At 44.2% G+C, this 22,435-nt stretch overlaps 1 protein-coding gene and 1 long non-coding RNA gene across 4 annotated transcripts in view; one reads left to right on the forward strand and one right to left on the reverse strand.

Moving 5' to 3' along the window:
* Positions 1-22,435, forward strand: part of LOC308632288 — an 827,867-nt gene that overhangs the window by 448,044 nt on the left and 357,388 nt on the right. The window lies entirely within an intron of this gene.
* The window catches only part of NCK2 (NCK adaptor protein 2), a 151,416-nt gene that overhangs the window by 122,248 nt on the left and 6,733 nt on the right, over positions 1-22,435 (reverse strand). The window contains exons 2-3 of one of the 3 annotated variants that reach the window (XM_081264260.1): positions 16,212-16,241; positions 9,591-9,703 (exon numbers count right to left, since the gene is read on the reverse strand). The exons of 1 other annotated variant lie outside the window; for it this stretch is intronic. The gene's annotated coding sequence lies outside the window, so the exon portion shown is untranslated. The remainder of the gene's footprint in view (positions 1-9,590; positions 9,704-16,211; positions 16,242-22,435) is intronic. One more of the 3 variants, XM_081264259.1, reaches the window with a different exon arrangement.

The following is a 22,435-nucleotide window of genomic DNA, read 5'->3' on the forward strand; positions in this document are numbered from 1 at the left end:
TCTAAGAAACACACTTTACTATTGATTCTTAATAAAAAGTTATTCTCAGATTACAACTCGATGTTAATATCTTAAGGAAACTGAATTTGAGCTGGAAAGAACCTATTCTTAGAGCACATTCTTAAAGCTCTCTTTTGGCAACTCTGATCTTGATGTACACACACCACCAGTGCAGTCACGAGGGCATTATTGTCTAAGAAAGGCGTAGAAACTCCAGGTAATGAAGGCTGAACTGTCGCAGTTGTGAAAGCTTGCTCTGCTGGAGAACCCCAGCACACTCTGCCCCAAACTGACGGCTCCCCGCTCAGCCACCGCAGCCCTTCTCTGGGTCCCCGTGCACACAGTGGTAACAAGGGCAGGTGAGTTCTTACACAACACCACCCGTCCCCATGAAGGGTGGTCAGTGATTGCCTTGAAGTGGGCAGCTGACCAAACTGGGCCCAAGAAGCCTCTTCCTGAAGGCTGGGAGACTGAACAGACCAGAAGGATTCCAGGCTCTGCTGGACACTGCTTCCACGCTGCTGGTGGAGGCTGCTGCCTCCACATGTACTAGGAGAGGAGCAGTCCATGTGCAATGGAAAGAGGCTGAAGTGCTGAGGGGTGAGGGGCTCTTTAGGTTCCGAAACCCCTCTTCAAGCCCTGGTCCCTGTCCTGGAGGCCTGCCGACATCCCTCCCCTTCACGAGACACCTTATCCTTAGGCCCAATTCCTCTTCTGCCCAGGAAGCTCAAGGGAGGTTGCTACCTGCTACCCCAGCAGCTCCTGTGGGTGGCTGAAGAAGTCAGGGAGAAGAGACAGAGACACAGACAAGCTGGAGAGACTCGCAGAGGCCAGGTCCAAAGCAAACAGAGAAGGAGCATCCAGCATTCCCAAGATCACATGTTTGCATCCCCAAAGCAGGAGTAAAAGCCTGAACCAGGGCTCCAAAGAGTGATGCTGTCCCTCCACCTGCGATGCTTGTCCCAGAGGGGACCACCGTGTCTCATGCTTTGCACACAGGCCCTTGGTGGAAGAGGCGCACGTAGATGTGTGTGTGCTAACTAGTCCCTGGAGTCAGCTGCAACTAATCATTTGTAGACGTTCTCACAGGTCAAAGTGGGCCGTTTCAACTTCTACATTGTCCAGTCTTGGAGGGTGAGGACACTCTGCATCATTAGCATATTTGTGACAGCCTGCTTCCACTGACCCATACCGAGAGGATGAATGGCAGCCATCACCATCTACCCACACCATGCCAGGTGGCCAAACACTGGTTCATTAATCCTGCCCACACTCCCGGGAGTCCATGGGCCAGATGTGCCTTGCCAGTGTCAGGACCGCCCAGGCCCTCCTCCTTCTGGCCAGGGCTGGGAACCTGACAGCTACAATTCCCAGGCCCCTGCCAACTGGATTCTGGTTAGAGTCTGCTAAGGAGGGTCCGGTGCGCCACTAAAAGGCAGGAGGAAAGGCAAAACCTTCTCCTTGCACCCCACATCTGCTTGTGGCTCCGGGAACAGCAGGTTCCTACAACAGCAGCAGCGGGGAACAGTGGGGAGCAATGGGGCATAACGGCTCATGGGCTCTGGGAAACTCTCTTGTCCTTGGTCTGATCTCCATCCAGCCTAGGAACAGGGACAGCTTTTTAGTGTTTGATCTTTGCTCCTCCAGCCCTTGACACTCATTCACAACCATTCCCTGCACTAGAGTCTGCTAGTGTGACACACAGGAGAGGTTTCTCGGCACTCCCAGGGAGCAGGGTGGGGGTGGGCAGCAGAGTAGGGCAGAGATCATCTGAACACAAGAGCCAGAAGTGATGACTCACAATTTAGTCAAAACAGAAACAGACCTGAGGGCTGTGTCATTCCTCAGAGTCACCTGTGGTATGACTGCGAAAAAGATCCCTGGAGCCTGGGCGGATTATCAGCCCTACTGGGGTGGTTGAGCCAAAACCAGCCAGGTCAGTGGGAGGAGGAGGAGGAGGAGGAGGAGGGCAGCTGGCTAGCCTCAACAAATTCACATGTTCCTTTTGCTGTTCATATATAAAATGTCACAGTGGTCCCCAGGTGGGCTAGGGGACAACCCAGGACAGTCAGAGTGCAGCAGCCATCTACAGGCAGATGGCAAGGCACAGGAGATAGCCCCTGACCATAGCCAGGGGACAGCAGGTCCTGGAGGGGAGCTACCCTGCACCATCATGGGTGCAGTGATCAAGAGTCCCTGTCGTTTCCCAAAACCTTCTTTGGCTGCTTCCAGGAGATCTTGAAATTTCAAGGTATCTGGAGGGCAAAAGGTAAGAAAACTCAGGATGTGTGGTTGCCACAGCAGGAACAGAAGTTGGGGTGTCCCCCACCCCCCGGCACTGAGCAAGACATAGGACACGGGAGCTGATGGTAAGCCTGAACAGCAGGGCCCCAGGGAGGGGCCCAAGCACTTCTCCCTGCAATTCAGGACACATGCAGCGCCTCCCCCAAAAGGGCCACACCAAAACATGATGGGTACATCTTTTCCAAGTCATTTCCTAGGTGGAAGTGTTAACCTCACAAGCAACTGAGAGTCAGCGATATATATGGCTTCTATCAGATGCACGGGGGTGGAGAGAGGAGATGATAACCAAAACAGAACTTTGACAACTGGCTTGTCCAGCCCTCTCATTTACAGATGAGGAGACAATGAACATGATTCATATACAAAGAAAACAAAACTCACATGAGAAGAACCCAAGTGACTCAGGTAAGCCCTGGACACCTGTGCCCTGGGAGGTTCAAGATACTCCCAGTTAGGAAAGCCAGGCTCTGAGGCGAGGAGGAGGAAAGAAAAGGACCGAGCTGATTTTCAAGCAGTTATAATTAGCTGACGCTTCTTCACTTGAAAGGAGCACGAGACAGCTCCTCTGTCTACAGCAGAAGCTACTTCAGTTAAGCCATGAAATCATAAATAATGTTTAAGACGCAAAAGGAGACAAGAAAGAACCTAGCAATCGGATCTGATAAGGACCGAGGGAAGATTGAGGGGGAGGGAAGAGGAACAGGAAAGGGAGGGGAGGACCTGCAGAATGAATTTGACACAATGGTGCTATGTGCATGTATAAATATGACAGTGAATTCCACCTTTATGTACACCTAGAAAGCACCAATTAAAAAACAACAAATAGAAAGGGAGACTGGTAGAGTAGAGGAAGAGGAAACAGGGGGAGAGAAAAGGAGAGGAAAAGATGGGGCACTAGGGACTGAAATGGACCAAAGTAAACTCCATGCACGTATGATCAGGTCAAAACGAACCCTACTGTTATGGATGACTATAATGCATTAATTAAAACATTTAAAATTTTAAAGTAAAATTTTTTAAAAAAAAATTTTAAAGAGCTTATCAAAGGTGCTACAATGACAAATGAGAAAAATAAGCAAGAGGGAAAATAATTACAATGCAAACAAAACCAATGTGAAAATTAGTTTTAAAAAGGACATTCTGGTTAAAAATAATATCAAGAAATTATGTACCATATAAATCTGGAATGTGCTTTAATTAACCCTGCAAGGAACACAGAAATGGGGCAGGGAGTGAAGGTGAAGATCACACAAGACTTGGTGGATGAGTTCAGTGATGGGGATGCCCAAAACTTCAATACCTGGGATTTTGAAATTTCCCATCATGAAAAATGTGAATTCTGGGCTGGGGTTGTTAGCTCGGTGGTAGAGCACTTGCCCGGTATGCTTGAAGCACTGGGTTCCATCCTCAGTACCACATAAAAATAAATATATATATTGTGTCCATCTACAGCTAAAAAAAAAAAAAAAAAAAAAAAAAAAAAATTATCAAAAAAAAAGTGAAATCCACAAAAGAACAGGCAAGTTCACATCCAAGAAGCATCCACATGCCACACACGGGGCAAATTACCTAGCACAGGACGGGCATGTAAACATCATCCCTCAACAACTGTCATTAGTTATTATTTTCTACAAAATCAAGTTAAGCTACCCTTAGATGACAAGGTACTTAAACAGTATGGCATGACTTGATTTCTAAGTGACTCCATCTGGTAGTGATTTTAGAAAGCATTTTTCCAACTGTACTACTCCATTATGAAACTTTTTAGGCCATACTACTTTAGCTAAACACACAACTCAAAAAAAAAAAAAAAAAAAAAAAAGAAGGAAAGAAAGCTTTATAGACTATACATACAGTGGCCCCTTGATATCTACAGGAGATTGGTTCCGGGAGAACCCCAACATACCAAAATCCAAGGACATTCAAGTCCCTTATATAAAAGAGTGCAGTATTTGCATATAACCTATAAAGTCTAAATTACTTATAATACATAATACAGTGTTATGCTCTAAATACCTATTTAAATGCTATGTAAATGGTTGTTTACTACATTGTGTAAGGAATCATGGTGAAAAAAGGGGGGGGGAGGTGTCAGGACATTCAGAGGCCTCATTACATAGTAGGTGATAGCTACAATCTAACATTTCCAATTTGAGGTTGGTTGATCTATGAACCCTGAGGGCTACTGACTGAATTAAGCATCTGAGCTGAGCCCTGAGAAAGTCAAATTCAACAGACTAAATCAATATGTGATTCTCAAACTCAGTACCAAAGGGATCAAGAATTCCTACCAAGCAATGGGAAGCTACTGAAAGACAACAGAAAATATCACCGACCCACTCCTTCCCTGTCCTCCAAACACCACTCTTCCCGCCTCCTTGAGACCATCAACTTAGAGCTAAGTCAGAAGCCTGTCCCTGGGTCTGGTAGCCTCTGGGAACAGCTGTAGGGGGAAATATAGCACTGAATGAATGACAGGCAAGCCTGACAAAGCAAAGAAGTCTCTGAGTCTAGAATCAGAATCGCAACACTGAAAACTTAAAGAACAAACCATCTCAAGGACCAAATATTATATGCTGCTTAGTTTACTACCCAAAATGACTCCTTGGAATATCAGAAAGATTTTAAAAAGGCACATTTACAAAAATTTTATTGTTCTCAACCTGTTAAAAGACCTCAAAATTTAAAAATAAGGAAAAATATTTTGAACGACTCTCCGGGTCTACGTGGTAGGCACTACTGCCTGCCATGGTGCCACGTGCAGATCAAATTCTGAGTCCTGCCATGACCGTTTGACAGAGTGATGGTCCCACTAGAGCACACCCACACACTGTGAAAATCAGACTCTGCCGCCCCCCCCCCCCGCCCCCCATCTAAGGAAACGATGTTAAATGATCATTTGGGCAAACAAATACCATAAGTTTCTCAGTTACAGAGAGATGCTCCCTTATCGCGGACATGGACCTTACCTCTCAGAAAGATAAAAGCGAGATGTGAAAAACATCCTTCAAAAAGGTCTTTGCATTAGATAGAGCCACTAAGTACCTCTGAGGTCATACTGTAACAGAAATTTCAATCCTCTCCTTCAACTTTAAAGCATTTTGTACAAAGCCATGTCCAGATTAATACATTTTTTAAAATTCTGAAGCAGAAATTCCTTGAGTGACCATGTTCTACTTACACAGCTCCATACCAAAATCCAAGGACATTCAAGTCCCCTTATTTCATCATCTTATTCTTGAATATTCCTTTTCTTTACCTATCCATAGTCTGCATTGTAAAATCAAACAAAGGCCAAAAAAATGATTAAATAACACCACATATTTTTTGTCTTGTTTTGCTTTTGTGAACCAGGGCCTTGCCCATGCTAGCTAGGCAAGGGCTCGATTGCTGGGCTACACCTCCAGCCCTCTCCAGGTTTTAACTCATTTCCACTTACATAATGGCTCACTTTCCAATGAAGGCAACTGAGGCACCAAGAGGTATAGGAACCAACCCTGCCATTTGGCAGACCAAATGGCAAAGCCAAGACCTCACCCCAGGAGCTCAAACTCTAGAATCCCAAATACAAAAATCACAGAAAAGAGTAAACATTAAAATTCCAAGGGCTGAGGGTGTAGCTCAATGGCAGAGAATGGTCTAGCATGTGCAAAACCTTGACTTTGATCCCCAGGAACTGAAGAAGAAGAAAAAATGCAGACACATAATGCAAAGATGGGAAACAGGCCAAAGACTACCGTAGAGATTAAAAATCCTAGTTTTTCTCTGGTTTTCCTCCTAGGTAATTTTACTAACAATGTTCAAGGCACACATCCCATGCCATGGCGCAGCCCCCCCCCCCTCCATCGCCCATGCCTGACCGTGCCTGGGCAGGGGGTTCCAGATGGCAGCCCTGGGTTCATCCACAGCCCCCATTTCTTAGAAAACTCATAGCAAGAGAGGCCTATCTTCTGGGCTCAGTGATTCTTCTGTAAGCTTCTCCAAGCAGGGTCACAGTGTCTGCTCCCATCTAAACACTCTGTGGCTCTAAGCTTCCCTAGAAATGTTACTATATTTTTCCTACATTTGCTTCCTGAGAACCAAGAACTGGGGGAGCTATCAGCACCGTGAGAGTCATGATTAGTCAGAGCAGGGAAAGAATGTAAAATAAGAAGGCATCAGCTGCTTCCAGGAGAGGAGTTTTAAATAGCACAAAGCCAGCTGGGGACACAAGGAAGGGTGGCACACTAAGGCTACCCTGCTCTGGACTTTGTTCCTGGTTTCTGACTCTGAGCTCCTTAAATCTCTTGGAATCTCCTGAATGATAGGAGTGTCTTCTGCTGTTCATGATCAGCCCCCACCAGTGTGCCGCCACTGACGATGCGCCTACAGGCACACAAGGCCTAGAAGGTCTCAGAATGGGAGCCAGACACCACAAAGTCGAAACATGTGATTGGAGAGTGGGAACTGCGCCCCAGCTTCTCAACTGGGAGAGGAAGGAGAGTTGGAGACGGGGTTCCAGAAACTCTTGAACCGTGGGACTCAGGGAGTTTCTGAGTTGGTGAACCCAGGGGGGTCACGTGCTGGCAGGTGGAGCACTAGAAGGGACCAAAGCTCAGCCGCCCCCTGCCCCAACCTTGCCCTGTGCATCTATCTGTTCCTTTGGTGATTCCTAAATAGTATCCTTTATAATAAACCAGCAACAGGTAATGAAGTGCTTTCCCGAGTTCTCAGAGTTATCAGAGCAAATTATTGAAGGCAAAGAGGAAGTTGTTCAGTAATTTAATAATCAATTTACAGCTACCACTCAAAAATACAGGTGACTCCCATGACCTGCAACTGGAATCTTAAACGGGAATTGTCCTGTGGGGCTCAGTCTTGGGTAGTCAGTGTCACGGCTGTATAGGACACCCAGCGGGTGTCAGAGAATCAGAGACGGTCCACCCTGGTGGCCACTGCTCACACAAAGCGACCCAACACTCGAGAGGTGGCAAGGTAAGCTGTGTTGTGCTACAAGGCAAAATACTGGACTCTGGACGCCTGGAGAGGAACAACATCTATACAGTCATTTCTTACAGTGAAGGTATGTTGGCACAATACTGTGGTTCTATTGGGCCAAGAGTTATCAAAGTAAAGCTTTTTTCTCTAACTTTTTAAGATGCAGTTACTAGGAAATTGAGAGTTATATATCCAGTTCACATCTGTAGCTTGCATTCTGTTTCTACTAGAAAATGTTTTCAGATGCTTTCATTTCTGAAAATTTAGTCACTGAAGTAATTTTTTTTATCTTGAATTTTCACATTTAGAAAGAAATCAAGCCTGGGGATGACAGCAAGGGATGTGAACAGAGGGAAAAGAATTATTATGTGTTTATTCCACGCCAGGAACCACCCAGCACCTCCCCTTCCAACCCCCTCTGATAAGGGCATCCTCCTCCTCCCCATTCTGTCCCAGAAAAGGGGTCAGGCACCAAATGGGACAGAGCAGGGATTCAAACACAGCAGCTTCCGACTTCACTCCTGCTCCTTCCTGCACGCCAGGGTCAACAGGCTCCTTCCGGAAAGGGCCTGATTAATACAGCATTTTAGGCTTTGTGGGCACATCACTGCGATTACTCAACTCCACTACTGTGCCACAGGGACAGCCACAGCTAATATGTAAATGAGTGAATCTGGCCATGTTTTAATAAAACTGAAGCTGGATTTGGCCCAGGGGCCACAGTTTGCCAACCTATTCTGAAACACCATGAAGAGAAATAGATATTCCGAATCAATTTACAGATATAACATCATCTACAGAAGGTACCTTCCACACAGTCCTAACTGGGTTATTCTTGTTGAACAAGGAATGTGAAATTCTGCACATTTACTTGCCATTCAGCTTCTAAGCTTTTACTGGACCTCACAAGTTGGCCACTTAGGTACTGTCACACTAGAGCGATTAAGTGAACAGCACATTATATTTGGTTCAATGATGTATGTGACATAAATAAAATTAAAAATGTGTACCAAGGGAACACAGTAAAATCCCTCCATGATCAGACGCAGAAAAGAACTGAGGCTTCCAGGCCTGGGCCAGCTGTGTTACCACAGAGCAAAGGGGTAAGTGCGACAGGCTGGTCTCGTGTGTGTGTGTGTGTGTGTGTGTGTGTGTGTGTGTGTATACACATACCCAACCTGGCTGACCAACCTGTGTGGGTGTTACACACCTGGACAGGTGTCTGTCAGGTGGCCAGAGTTACACTCAAGCATGTCAAGGGTCTAAGACCAACTTCTCTCTCTTTTCTTCTCTCCACACCTGAGTTTGACCAACATCCTATGCAGCAGGCAAAGGGAGCATTCTTGTTACACTAACCTGAAGGCCTTACAAAGTACCAGTTCCTAAATCTAACTGCTACTACTGGATATTAGCCAATGGAAACAGTTTGGAAGGCAGCGAACCTGCACGTGCCCTCCGAGGAGACAAAGGCCCAAGGATGGAGCAAGGCTGGTCAGGCCGGTAGCCCAGAGAGCCCCTGCTTCCTGGTCTCTCCTAGCAGACAAGACGAAGGAGCACGTATGTTAGAGAAAAAGAAAATCCAAATCAGATCAGAGGGAGAAAGAAGTGCATCAAGTTCTTCCTCGCATCTTTCCACTGTTTCCAGGATCATCATCCGCAACCCAGACATTTCATGGTCAGGAAGTGGGCACCCACCATCTGCAGGCTTCCTGATGCTGCTGGGGCTTTTCACACCCACCTTTCTTCCTCATTGGCTCCCACAGATGCCCTGCCCTCTTCATTCTCTTGTCTCTTTAAAAAAAATATGGCAAGAGTACGCTTGGAAGTGATTCCCACTATTTCTTGGGCCAATTAGGAGAAATGCCATGAAGACCTAAAAGAGAATGTGGGTATGCACCTCAGCTGGAGCACTTGCCTGGCATGGGCAAGGCCCTGGGTTTCAACCCCAGCATTGCAAAAACAAAGCAAAACAAGTGTATGAAGAAGTAGAGCAGCATTTCAGGAATTCCTGCTCAGTAGCAAGTAAAACCTGACCCAGGAGCAATAGGAACAGGTTTCTCCCATATCGTGTATTAGTCACCTCCTGCTGAGTAACAAATCACGGCAAAGTTAGTAGCTGGAGTGTGGGCACAGCTCACCTGAGCTCCTAATTTATTATGTAAGAAACAAGTAATCCATGTGCCAACACTGAAACTTAAACACACACACACACACACACACACACACACCATCTGTTACAGGCATGACAAATTGACTAAAAATAGTCATGTACCACAAAACAAAGTGTCATTCAGCAACAGATAACATACCCAATGGTGGTCTTGAAAGATTATAATGGAGTTGAAAATGCCCTGTCACCCGGAGACGTCACAGTCATCACAATGTCACAACATGATTCACTGCCCACATGCCTACAGTGACACTGGTTAAAAAAAAAAAAAAAAAAAAACCACTGAGCCCCAATCCCATAAAAACAGAGCACATATAATTAAGTACAGTACATCACACTTGACAATGATAACGAACTACTGCTACTGGTTTACATATTATACTTTTGTCATTATTTTAGTGTACTGCTACTTAAAGAAAAAGTTGGCTGTAAAGCAGGATATTAGTTGTTACACAGCAGCAGCTGCCTCATCCATCTTGTGTTTACTGTATCTCGATTGCCTTGTTTTCTCTTGTGCTTAATCAAATCTTGGGTTATTTTGTCTCTCATGGCCCCGCACCAGGCTGCCCACATATCTATTGCACATAGCCTAGGGGTGTACTGTGGCTATCTGGCAGACGTAGATGGCTGTACATTCTAAGTTCATGGAAGTACACACTAGGATGTTCCAACAACAACATTTGCCTAATAACATATTTCTCACAATGTATCTCCGTCAGTAAGTGATGCCACTCTAACAGGGTCTTTAGAGAACAGAACTATGGATTTAAAGAATGGTGTGTCCCTCTGTCTCGTTTGGCCAGTGGCTAAAAACACGATAACCCAATTCCACTGCAGACTTCACATCCCAAACAAGGCTCCAGAGAACAGTCTTCTACTAAGAACTAGAGTCATCCTTAAAGGGAGAACCCATGCCATGTCTAAGGACATTCCATCTGCTGTCAGGGAGTCCCTTCAAAGAATGGGCCACCTGCTCAAAAAGTAAAGGCCAAGAGTTGGCAGGGGGCCAGCCTCGGGGTGACCATGTGGCAGTGCAAAGTTAGTGAGCCGTAAAAACTCAAGGGCTGTTCTAGAGGCAGCGGATTTTAAAGGATACAGTAGTCACCGTGTGTACAAATTCTAGTGGCTTTGTTTCTACAGAGCAGTAACACTGTTTTATCATCACGCTGAGACAGAGTCCTCTGCAACAGATAGACTCAAAAGGCCTGGAGGCAGGGGCCTTTGAACTCTGACGTTCAAAGGCAGCAGAGTTTGGGTGAAATTGATACTTGTCCGCTCCTGAAAACTGGTGCAACCCTTTGGAGTCACATTATGGCAAGATGAATCAAGAGCCGTAATGATGTCCATAGCATGTCATTCTGGAACCCTCTACCAAGGAATTTATAGCAAGGAAATCATTCTGTTGGAGAAGAAAAACACAGTCAAACAGGTACTAACACCTTATCTGCTGGAGCAAAAATTTAAATGTCCAACTCAGCAGTCAAGCTCACACAAGGGATAGAACTTTCAACCCCACGGGACATGAGGCACCGGCAGGAACAAAAATTATAAAACTTAGAGAGTAGAAAATATTCACATGGAGAAGAAATGAATACGAAATGCTACAAAACGGTTACAAAAACAAAGACGATGCAGTTACGAAAAGTCTCTTTTGAGGATGGTAAGATTACAAAAGGTGCCTCCCTTTTCAAACACTATCTTCAAGAGTTGGTGTGTTGTTCTTATCATTAAAAGAAAATCCACACTCCCCCACCAAAACAAAATTAAAAAGTAGTACCAAGCCAGGCATGGTGGCGCACACCTTTAATCCCAGCAGCTCGGAAGGCTGAGGCAGGAGGATCCCAAGTTCAAAGCCAGCCTCAGCAAAATCCAGGCTCTAAGCCATTCAGGGAGATCCTGTCTCCAAATGAATACAAAATAGGGTTGGGGATGTGGCTCAGCAATCAGTGCCCCTGAGTTTAATCCCTGGTACCCTCCTTACAAAAAAAAAAAAAAAAAAAATTAAAAAAAAGCAATGCCAAAAATATGTCTCATAAATTGAAGTCTTTGTGATAAAGTACTTGGGTGTTCAGTTCATACTTGAAGATCTTTTTAACCAGTATTCCTGAATACCCCACCAGAAAACACCAAACTGTAAGCTCCGGGGTCCTGTGGAAATGCTGTTCTGGGGGTGTGGCCACTGGTGAATGGGTAGAACTCAGAGAGTCACAGAGAAAGAGCCATGTTCATTCAAGCTGCATCACTAAAATAATTAAGGAGTAGATGTCTGCCCACATGCTCCCATTAGCCTGCAGAACACAGATGCAAAGCCCGTCAAAGAGTCGTGGCTGTGTCTGACACGGAGCATCACTGCTCAGGCGTGCAAATGTAGCACACCCACATGAAAACTCTCCAAAGCCAAGCTGCCAAGACCAGCACTTGGATAAATGACTTCGCTTCTCCAAGTTGGCCACTTCATCTGTTAAATGTAGCTAAGGGCAGCTCCCAGGGTTGCAGAGAGAATTGAATTAGACAACACACATGAAATGCTCAACCATGTTAAGTGCTCAATAAATACCCGCTATTACCACTGCCACACTAATACTTTAAGAATACACCTTCATGCAGTCCATCATTTCAAGGGAATTCCGAGCAGCTGGTATTTATAGTTGCGCATGCAGAGAGGCACAATTCACAAGCCTATTCTGTTTCTCAATTATTTTTGTTTTAATTTTTTTTTGAGGAGAGACAGAGAGAGAGAGAGAGAGAGAGAGAGAGAGAGAGAGAGAGAGAGAGAGAGAGAGAGAATTTTTTAATATTTATTTTTTAGTTTTTGGCAGACACAACATCTTTGTATGTATGTGGTGCTGAGGGTCGAACCCAGGCCATACACATGCCAGACGAGCGCGCTACTGCTTGAGCCATATCCCCAGCCCAATTATTTTTGTTTTATAGCATATTTCTTTAAACAGGGGGTCAAAAACTCAAAGGGACAGTTTGCCACAATACCCACGAGAACTAGAAAGTCACATTCTTTTAAGCATGAGATTTTTTTAAAGCCACTTGACATTTGCCTGATACTAGAAGTCATTACAAGTCCCTAAGTCCCCAACCCACAACCTGACCCAACTGCTCTAACATTAAATAACCACGGATCCCAGAACACAAATTTACATTAGCATTTCTTTTAGCTAACAAAATGAATATGTATTTTCCCACTATGATAACTTAAATGGTGAGTTAAAGATTTACAAAAATAATAACTAGGCTTTTTATTCAATTTAAATAAGATTCTTTTAGGATGTTCCTTTAGAGAGGAGGTTTCATCTACTTAGGGGATATGGTGTCCTTGCTGCAGGGCTGGAAAGAGTTCTGTTTGGCAACAAGATTGAATTACTTGTCCACAGGGCCTGTGCGGGACATCTCTGGCCCGTGGCCTAGGTCTTAGAAGCTCTGTCATCAGAGGCCAAGATGACATTTGGTGCTTGGCCAGGTCCAGCCCTCGGGTGCCGTGCACCCCTTCTCCCAGGGCACAATGGCAGGGACTGGGAACTTCTCAGGGTGCTTTCACATGGTTTGCATTTAGACAATTTAAATACTAAAACACAGTTATTGTGTATTATTTTAAAAAGTAAATTTGGTATCTGGACATCTCTGTGCTTCTTTATTGACACACTAAACAAGAGGGTGAAGCGGCAGATCGGAACTACCATAATGTCCCAGGAATGATCAGAGTGGTCTGCACCTTAACGGAGCAGCACTGTGACAGGATAGGAAAATCACTGCCATTTCTCTGGTGACTGAGAAGACCATGGACTGGGCCTGGAAGGAAATGCTGAATTTGGGTTACAAGGTGGAGAAAAGTAAAATGTCAGTTTTTTTCTCAGCCCAAGTTCATGGACCCCCTTTGAAGTCCATCCTCTCCCCACCAGGGCCAGGGGTTGAGGACCCCTACTCCATGGAATCACTTAGAACTTAAAAGACCTGGGCCATGATTTCCCAAATCCCTAGGCTCCAGCAGGAGAGCCTGAGCAGGAGGGCTCTCTGGGTGCTGTGACTATCAGGAATGGCTATTCTATGTGAGGACAACTGAGCACAGAAGAGCCAGCCTGGACACAGGCCCTGTCTGATGCTCTCTCCACTTGAGCTGCCTGTTTTCTCTGGCCAGGCCTCTCTCAACTTGAGAGCTAGGGGAGATCATCAGAGAGCACCAGGTCCGACCCAGGTCTGACATATGGAAACCAGCTTCTCGGCGGTCTTATACTAAGGAAAAGCCCAAGAACGGCCGATTCCAGAACACTGCCCTTGGTTAGTCTCCAGCCAAGGGGACATCCTTGGGTCAAGTCCATACCAAGCCCCCAAACCCACTTTACAACCTCAAACTGGTCAAAGCAAAAAGCCAAAGAAAGGACAAGACTTTAAATAATTTTTTTAAAGTTTTATACACACACACACACACATATATATATTTATTTATTTATCTATCTATCTATGTTTCATTCCACCCCCCAGAAATCTGAAGTTCAAAATAGAAATCACAAACAATAGGCTAACAGAGGCATGGACTAAAGGGAAACAGTGCTCAGAAAAGTCACTGCACATTTATATTTGGTAATTTTTAATAAGCCAAATGTATTGATATAAATTATAAATTATATTCATGTGAACAAAGGCAAGTAAGTCTCTATGGCCGAGGTAGATTTTTTTGGGGGGGAAATAACCCCCCCATCCCCAAATGATATCCTTATTGAGGGCGGTAGGATGATAGAAAATGGAAACAGGCTACTAACCTTAACTACCCTTGATGTAGGTACCCAAGAGAATGGTTAACCTCTTATCCCTACCAAAACCTTTGGTCAGTCAGTCAATGGAGGAAAAAGGGACCTTCAAGCCCCTCCCCAAGCCAGCTCGGACCCCAACCAAGCATGAAGACTCTCACAGCACAAAGGTCAGGGATCACCAGAACAGGCTCAGGAGAGACTCTGGCCCGCAATCTACAGATAGTAGGACTGTGTCCCAAGTGCCAGGCCCCTGGGCCCTGGGCTGGAAGGACTGTTCCAGCCCTACCGCCACACCAGGCTTCCAATCGTGCCCAAGGCAAGGGCTGCCCATACCCCAAGACTGTAGAAACCACTTCAGGCCACTGCCCTCCCACTTTGACCAGGGGATCTGCCCAAGAGCTGCCCGATTTCATAAGGCATCAGAAGCTTTTGGAAACTATGAAAATTTACCAGTGGTTCTGGATCTGCTCCAACTTGAGCACAGTTCACACAGTGTCTGGATATCCATCTGTCTGTCTGTCTCTCTCTCTCACATAACAAAACCACTTTCAGACAAGCCTCACATTTAAGGACCTCCCTACTCTGGCCAAAACTAATCTTTCCATGGCGCAGTTCTCAATGACAGAACCAGGGCCACACACTCTATCACTCAGCTAGATCCCCAGCTTCTATTTAGAACTCGGAGAACATCAAACCAAGGTTTGATGAGGTTATCCAGGAAGCAAAAGAAGACCTCAGGCTCATGCCAAGAACAAACCACTCACTTGGAGCACTCTCCAAGAGGTGGTTAAAATCACGGGAGGAACAGTCAACAGCTCTTGGCAGAGGAGCCTGGAGACTGGATGTCACCAGCAGAGAAGAGGTATGCACAGCAAGGACTACAGGGTGGTACATTGACACATACAGGAAAAAGAATTAGAATGGTTCCAATGCTAATTCGCAGCAGAGGTTCTCAACCTTGAACAAGCATCAGAATCCCTAGAGGAACTTGTTCAACATGAAGAATTCCAGATCAACCCAGCCCAGGAGACTGAGTCAGTAGTGCACAACAGGTCCCAGGAACTTGCATTTCTCCATACCCCAGGACTGTGTTCTAGAAAGATGGTGCTGGAGCACCATCCTATCTCCTCCTCCCCAACGGGGCTGAGAGGCTGTTGGCAACACCTCCACTAAACCTTCCTCCCTTAGAACAGGTAAATCTCCCACACAGCATTTCAAATAACTATCACAGATACAACCATCTTAAGAGGTGTATCCTTAAGTGACCTCTCCTAAAGATCACAGGGTGGTAAGAGAGACAAGGTAACTTTCAGTACCTCTGCCAGGTGGTCAAGGTCAACATCGCAGTGACAAGTCATGTTGATAGTGTACCCTTGATGTGATGTGATGTGATGTGATGTGATGTGATGTGACATGACGTGGTGAGAATGGCTCTTTCCCTGTTGCCAAAACCCCACGCTGATCATGAGAAAAACACCTGACAACTCCCAATTAAGAGACTCTATCACACACCTGACATTTCTCCTCAACACCATCTGGGCCACTGAAAACCAGAGAAGCCTGAGAAACTGTCAGAGACCAGAGGAGCTAAAAACGTGTGAGTACTAAGTGAAATGCAGGATCCTGGATGGATCTTGAGACAGAAAAATGACATCAGGTAAAAATTCAGTACATCCAAATAAAGTCCAAGCTTAGCTAATAATAATGCACCCATATTGATTGGTGAGTGGTAAATAACAAAATCAGGGGAAAGTAAGATGCTGGGTACATGGAAATTCTCTGGTTACCTTTGGAACTTTTCTGTAAATCCCAAAAACATTCTAAAATTAAAGACTATTTTAAAACACATGTATCTATATAATTATTAATAAAATACATATATGCATAGTGTGTCATGGTTGACTTGCTACCACAACAAACTGAACTTTGCAAAAGTTAGTAAATTAGTGAACTCAAGAAAAGGGGGGGTTTGAGGTGGGGTTCAGTGATAGAGTACTTGCCTAGCATGTACAGGCCCTGGGTTCCATCCCCTGGAAAATAAAGGGAAGAAAAACAACATGAGATAAATACTCCTTGCTGATTAGCTTAACACAACACGGGGAGGTTGAAACCCAATACAATTGCTTGCTGTTCTTTGAACAAAGAGCATATTATATATACTTGAATATGTAAAATAAATACATAAAATACAGTTCTAGTTCATAAATTTAAAAAAAAAAAAACCTGCTCCCTTCAATGAGACTGAACAAAGATTTATTTAACATACAATAAATTTTCTCCTTTCAAAAAGCCCAAGAACTAAGTTTAACTTGTGTTATTTTCAAACTTAAGTTCCATGAGAAACACCAAGCATTAATTCTAGTCTATCATTAATATAGTATTTCACGAAAACCACTTTATCCTAATCCACATCATCAAAATCTAAAGGCAACACCGACTGATTCAGAGTGAATCAGAGGGAGAGTTGCTAGTTATAATTCTATTTTGAAAGGTAGTGTTAACTTATTTTCAGATGCTAAATAGAGCTTAAACATAAACACTAAAATCTGCCCACCTTGAAAAACTGTTTTTTAATGACTTGTTGTCAAAACAGCCCTGTGACCAAAGTACTAGACTGAACAGAACTCAATAATCAGAAACACGGTGTTTAAAAAATACATTAAGCACAAGGCCCAGGCTTCCATCCTCAGCATTAAAAAAAATCACTACAACAGAGTGAGAAATAGTTTTAAATTTCAAAGAAAACACACTCCAAATTAGACCACCAGTAGGCTACAAAGCAAACTGCATAGAACTGGTTTGCACAATTCATTACTACTTCAGAAGAAGTCATCTGATTAAGTCAGTCTTTTTAAGATGTAAATGTGATGGCATAATGCATTCATGCCACTCCTGATAAGGGAGTATTCTGTACATCTGATACCAGCATTCCCTTAAAAGCAGCAACCAGTAGCTCTGTTGATTTCTAAGAGTTAAAGATCTTAAGGAAAGAAGAAATCTATACAGGGAGCTTCCATTATCTGGGAAGCACAGACTAGTTGACTAAAAAATCAAGCGCTGGAGGCATGTCCACAGATGGTCTGACCCTCACCTGGGCCCTACAGTAGAAGTGGCTCTGGAGTAAGAGAAGGAAAGACAATAACAAGGGTGTACAACATTAGCCAGTCTCCAGGGGCTGCCGGTGTGCCTAAGTCTCTGAGGAACTTGAAGGAAACATTAACCTTTTCCAAAAATGCTTAAAATGAATTCTGCTTGGTCTTGGCTGGATGAGTGGGGGGCTTCCCATGGTGTCTCCCCCCACATAAAGTAATGAAAAGTCATACTACGTACTTGTTAATGAAGATTAAAGTTGACTATGGATTGTGAAATCTCTGCACTGGCTTACGGGCTCCCTGAAGGCAGGTCTCTGATTCTGGGATGTACCCCCACAGCCCCAGGACAGAGCTGGTTATCACTTAAAAATTAATTGTATGAATACAATTTAGTTAAAATACCATCTGGACAGCAGGCCAATCTGTGGGAGGGATCGAGATGAATGCAACTCTGTCTACATGTCCACATCCGTCCTCCTCCCGTCCGGAACTGGACTCAAAAGTAACAGAGGAACACATTTGCTGCTTAAATCGACTTGTTTCGTGCTTTCAAGGGAAAAAAAATTAAAAAGTTCTAATAACTATGAAACTGTACCATTACATGTGAAACGAGGGTAGGGAAGAGCTCTCAGTGGCTTTAGAGAACATCAGCAGCAACCCCTTGTCGCACGGAAAGCAGGAGAGAAGTCGAGAGAGAGTGAAAATTAGTTTGCAACTTGAGCCGAACCAGTAGCAGAGGAAAAGGAGAATCTACATCTCTACTCCTCCTGAGAGTCCACATCTCCACTCCTTTTTGAAGCTGAAGTTTAGAGGAGCAATTATTCAAGTTCAGAAAAGAGATTGAAAGAGATTCAATCCAGCTCCCATCATAAAGAAAAGTCAAGAAGTTACTGCATAAAATCAGATGATTTCCTGATTACCTTAACAAAAGTCCAGGGTATGCCTTTTTTTACACTTGGGGCGCCCAAATTCCAGCCTGGACCGGCTGCTGAGGTCTCCTGAAACCACTCACAACAGGACCTCTGCGGACCAAAGCTCAGTCCCCACGACCCACACTCTGCTCATCTTCAAAACAGCAGGATTCACAACACTGGCCTCCCTCCACCCTGGCTGTAAAAAGCAAATGATACACACAAACACGTAACAAAGAGATACCTACATGGTTCTGCAGTAACTGAGAACTTTCCAGTCTATCCAAAGAGTCACTATTAAATATTCAGAGGTCGGTTCTCAGTCCACATGAGAGGGGGCGATGGAAGAAAATAAAGATGGATTGCACTTTTAATGATCTCTACCAAGGGAAGTTCAAAAATTTACAAAGTGCTGACTTTGTGTTTATCCTAGCAACAGAACAGGAAGAGAGGAGATAAGAAACAACAAAGTCGAAAGAAGAGCAATAGAACAGGAAACAATTTACACAAAACAGATCACAATAAAGCCAAGGAAACTCCCAACTGGCAGGTCTCTGCATTTCTAGGTTTTTCCTACTGATCAAGTAAGAGTCTAATTATAAGGAAAAAGAAAAAAAAATAATAATGTTCAGACAGTAGCATCATACTCTAGCCAGTTCAGAGGTAGCTCTGTAGACGCTGAGAGTCAGCAACTAACTTCCAAATTAGAATTTTCCCTTTCCCTTCCCTTCATAAGGTCTAATTTGTGGTATTTTTGTTCTCTCTCTCCCCCAGGGTTTTAGAACTATACAAAGAAAGAAAGAAAACATCCAAAAGCTAATGTATGTGACCAGTTCAAAATTTATCAGGCTGAACCCGGAATCCTATGAACTTCAGAAATAATAAAACACATTTTTTTTCTAGAGATAATCAGCAATGTAGGACTTCTGAGCTAAGAAAACAGATGTCTTCGATTAGTCTGTCTTCTAACCTGGCCACGGGCACCTTTTTAGACATCTCACTGTGATCTGCTGCCTTTCAACTTACTTCTCCGGCTGGCCACTCCCACAGTGGCTGTGAGGATCATGATGCCCAGTTAAGTACATGCACCTTTGTTGCCACTCACCCTGGAGCATGCTTTGTGCAGAGTGGTCCCATGGAAGTGGTGTGACTGCAAATCTAAACCTGAGAATGGAAAAACCCCATCCAAGTTATAGCCCTTCTGAAATCTAGGGCAAGAGGGAGGGACACCAGACTCGAAGCTGTATCTCAGTCCCACGTGCTCTGGGAGAAGACTGACCAACCCTCTGATGGCACCCAGGGTCCTCCGAACATGGGAGGGTAGGTTTGGCATGATCTAAGCAGGTAACTAACTTGGAATGGAAGCCAATGCTGCAGCTCCCCATGGGGACCTTGTTACAGCCACTTCCAAGAATCTGGATGGAGACCTGCCCTGGCCTTTCATGCCCTGAAAAGGAGGTATGGAAGCCATCCTAGGGTTCTTAGAGACCTTCACAGGCATCACATGGCACAAAGGGAAGGATTTGGTAGGTTCAGCTCCAACATTTGCAGCATGCACCTACCTACCCACCTTGAGGAAAATACTGGTAACTCAGGAAAAAACAGTAGCAGCCTAGAACAGCTGAGAGACGTATTCCAACAATACCACAGTTAGAGGCCAACTGAAGAATGAAAAAAATGCTCCTGCTTCCACAGTCGCCACTGTGGTGAAGATGGGGTAGAGCCCAGCATAGAGCTATTTATGAAGAGGTACATCACATAGGCCTGTGCAACAGTATCCACACTGCAGGCCATGCTGGAATTAAGATGCAGTTACAGGTTGAGCATCTCTCATCTTGAAAGTATGAAATCCAAAAGCCACCAAAACTGAAAACTTTTTGAGCGCTCATGTAATTCCACAAGTGGAAAATCCTACACCTGATCTCACGAGATGGATCACAGTCAAAATACAGGTTCACTAAAAATACTGTAAAAGATTACCTTCAAGCTACACGTAATATAAGGTGTACATGAAGCAAACAAATTTCGCGGTCAGACTTGAATCCCATCCCCAAGACATCTCATTGTACAAATGCAAAAGTTCCAAAATCTGAAACGCTTGTGGTCCCAAGCCATTTTGGGTAAGGGATGCTCAATGTGCACTGAACAGAACCACCACCCCACCTCCACCCCAACCCCCACTCACCCAGGGGTACTGCAGGTCCCTCTACCAGTAGTTTTCAGTTGTTCCAACAGGGATCATCTGAGAATGTATTAGAAGAGCAAATTCTCAGGCCCTGCCCCAAATCTCTGCATCAGACTCTCCAGGTGGGACCATCCCTCCACAGTGTGCTAATGCTCATTTCAGAGTTTGAGGACCACAGGTCTACAGCACGCCAGGGAAGAGGCGCAGCCAGGCCAACACAGTGCCCAATAATGCTCTTCTGTGACCTTCACAGTTACCCCTCCATGCGCACTTATACAGTTACCAATTGTTCATCATGCCCTTCCAAAGTCCAGGGCCTCCTCCACAACGCGGCTGATAAGAGGTTCCCGAATGAGCCTCTACCCACACTCCACTCCCTATCACTGATTTTCCAACAATGTTTCTCAAATCTCATACCATCATAAAAGTTATGGTTCTGTTTTACGAATTTTCAGATACCGCTGAATGAAAAGATGGTAGCCAGACTTGGAGGATGGGGTAGCCAGAAAGTGAACACCAGACCTGACCTTTCCTAGTCACGGGACCCATGACCAGGCAACCTACAGTTCTTCTCCTCCTTTCCACAAGGTTAAAAACAGAACGCACCGTACTCAATCTTGGTGAGAAATCAATGAGTTATGTGTAAAGTGTGAGGAGGGAGAGCTAAAAAATCACTAAAAAGAGGTTTGATTTTAGCTTCTATACTTACAAATTAAAAACTTAACATGTGTCAGAAATATGTTGAACACTGATTCCCCCCAAAAAAGCTATTTTACATTGGCAATTTAATCTCTACAATTCAAAACATATTTGAAAATATGGGTAAGGTGCACGAAGTATTCTGGTTATATGCATTGACTTTTAACCAAATCTGATTTTAGAACTCTAAAACTGAGTATATGAAATATCACATTATTCCTTATAACTACATGGGACATGCCTTTCTCAATAAAATACTATCATGATTACCACAATTATTATTCTAAAGGGTTTTTTACTATGTCCTTTTAGCTATCTCAACTTTGGAAAATTCAGAATAAATGAACCCTAAGCCATGAAAAGTTTATAGCCCTGAACTCTCTGGATGTGACAGCCCCAGTCACATGTAGTCCACCGACCACCCAAAATATAGCAAGAAGTACAGTAAATGTACACTAAGCATCAGATTTTTAAGGCTTCACACGACTAAAAGAATGTGAATTAGTGCACTGATTAGGATTTATATTGATTATCTGCAGAAATAAAATATTTCAGATGTGTTGGATAAAAGAAAAGTACTTAATTTTTACATTTTTAATGTGATTATAACAATATTTCAAATTACATGTAGGGCTCACATTTGAAACTCATAGGATATTTCACTGGGACCAAGTTGCTCCTGACAATCACTTCAAGGGGCATTTGCAGGGAGACACTGCAAATAAAAGATGCACACACCTCATTTTCTGCTTCTGATCTCTCCTGCCCTTAGGGAAAGCCAGGCTCAAGCTGGGTCCCTGTGCAGACAAGCTATTGTTACAAGGGATAACCCTGAACCAGTCCCAATAGATAGAAGTCTCTAAAAGCAAACTGATTATAAACTTTGTTGTTTTGTAACCATTGTTAGCAAACTGCTGCTCAGTATGTGACCACAGATAACTTTGTAGCTTAAAGGGCTGGGGGTTGGGGTGTATTTAAAGGCTAGGAACCAGTGAGGGAGTCCAGTCTACAGGCCCACACCTGCCCTGCTGGGGACTTGGAATAGTGAGTTGAGGATGACAGAGAGCCACCAAGTGCAGGTGGTGGTCAGGCTAGAACGTGAGGGTGGAGTGAGCAGACAGATTGGCAGGAGTGATTAGAAAGTTGTTTTGATGTCCAAGTCAAAAAGAGAAAGAAGAGCCAGGCTCAGATATAAGAGATCTTTCAGAGGTAGAATCAATAGGGGATGATAACCGGATTTGGAGATAAGGGGAAATTCAAGGATGAATGAGTCAATCAATGATGAGAAAAAAATAACCAGAGAACAGACAGGCCAGGAAATGATACAGTTTGGGACA

This window comes from Spermophilus citellus (assembly GCF_964194105.1).
Source record: "Spermophilus citellus genome assembly, chromosome: 13".
NCBI lineage: Eukaryota > Metazoa > Chordata > Mammalia > Rodentia > Sciuridae > Spermophilus > Spermophilus citellus.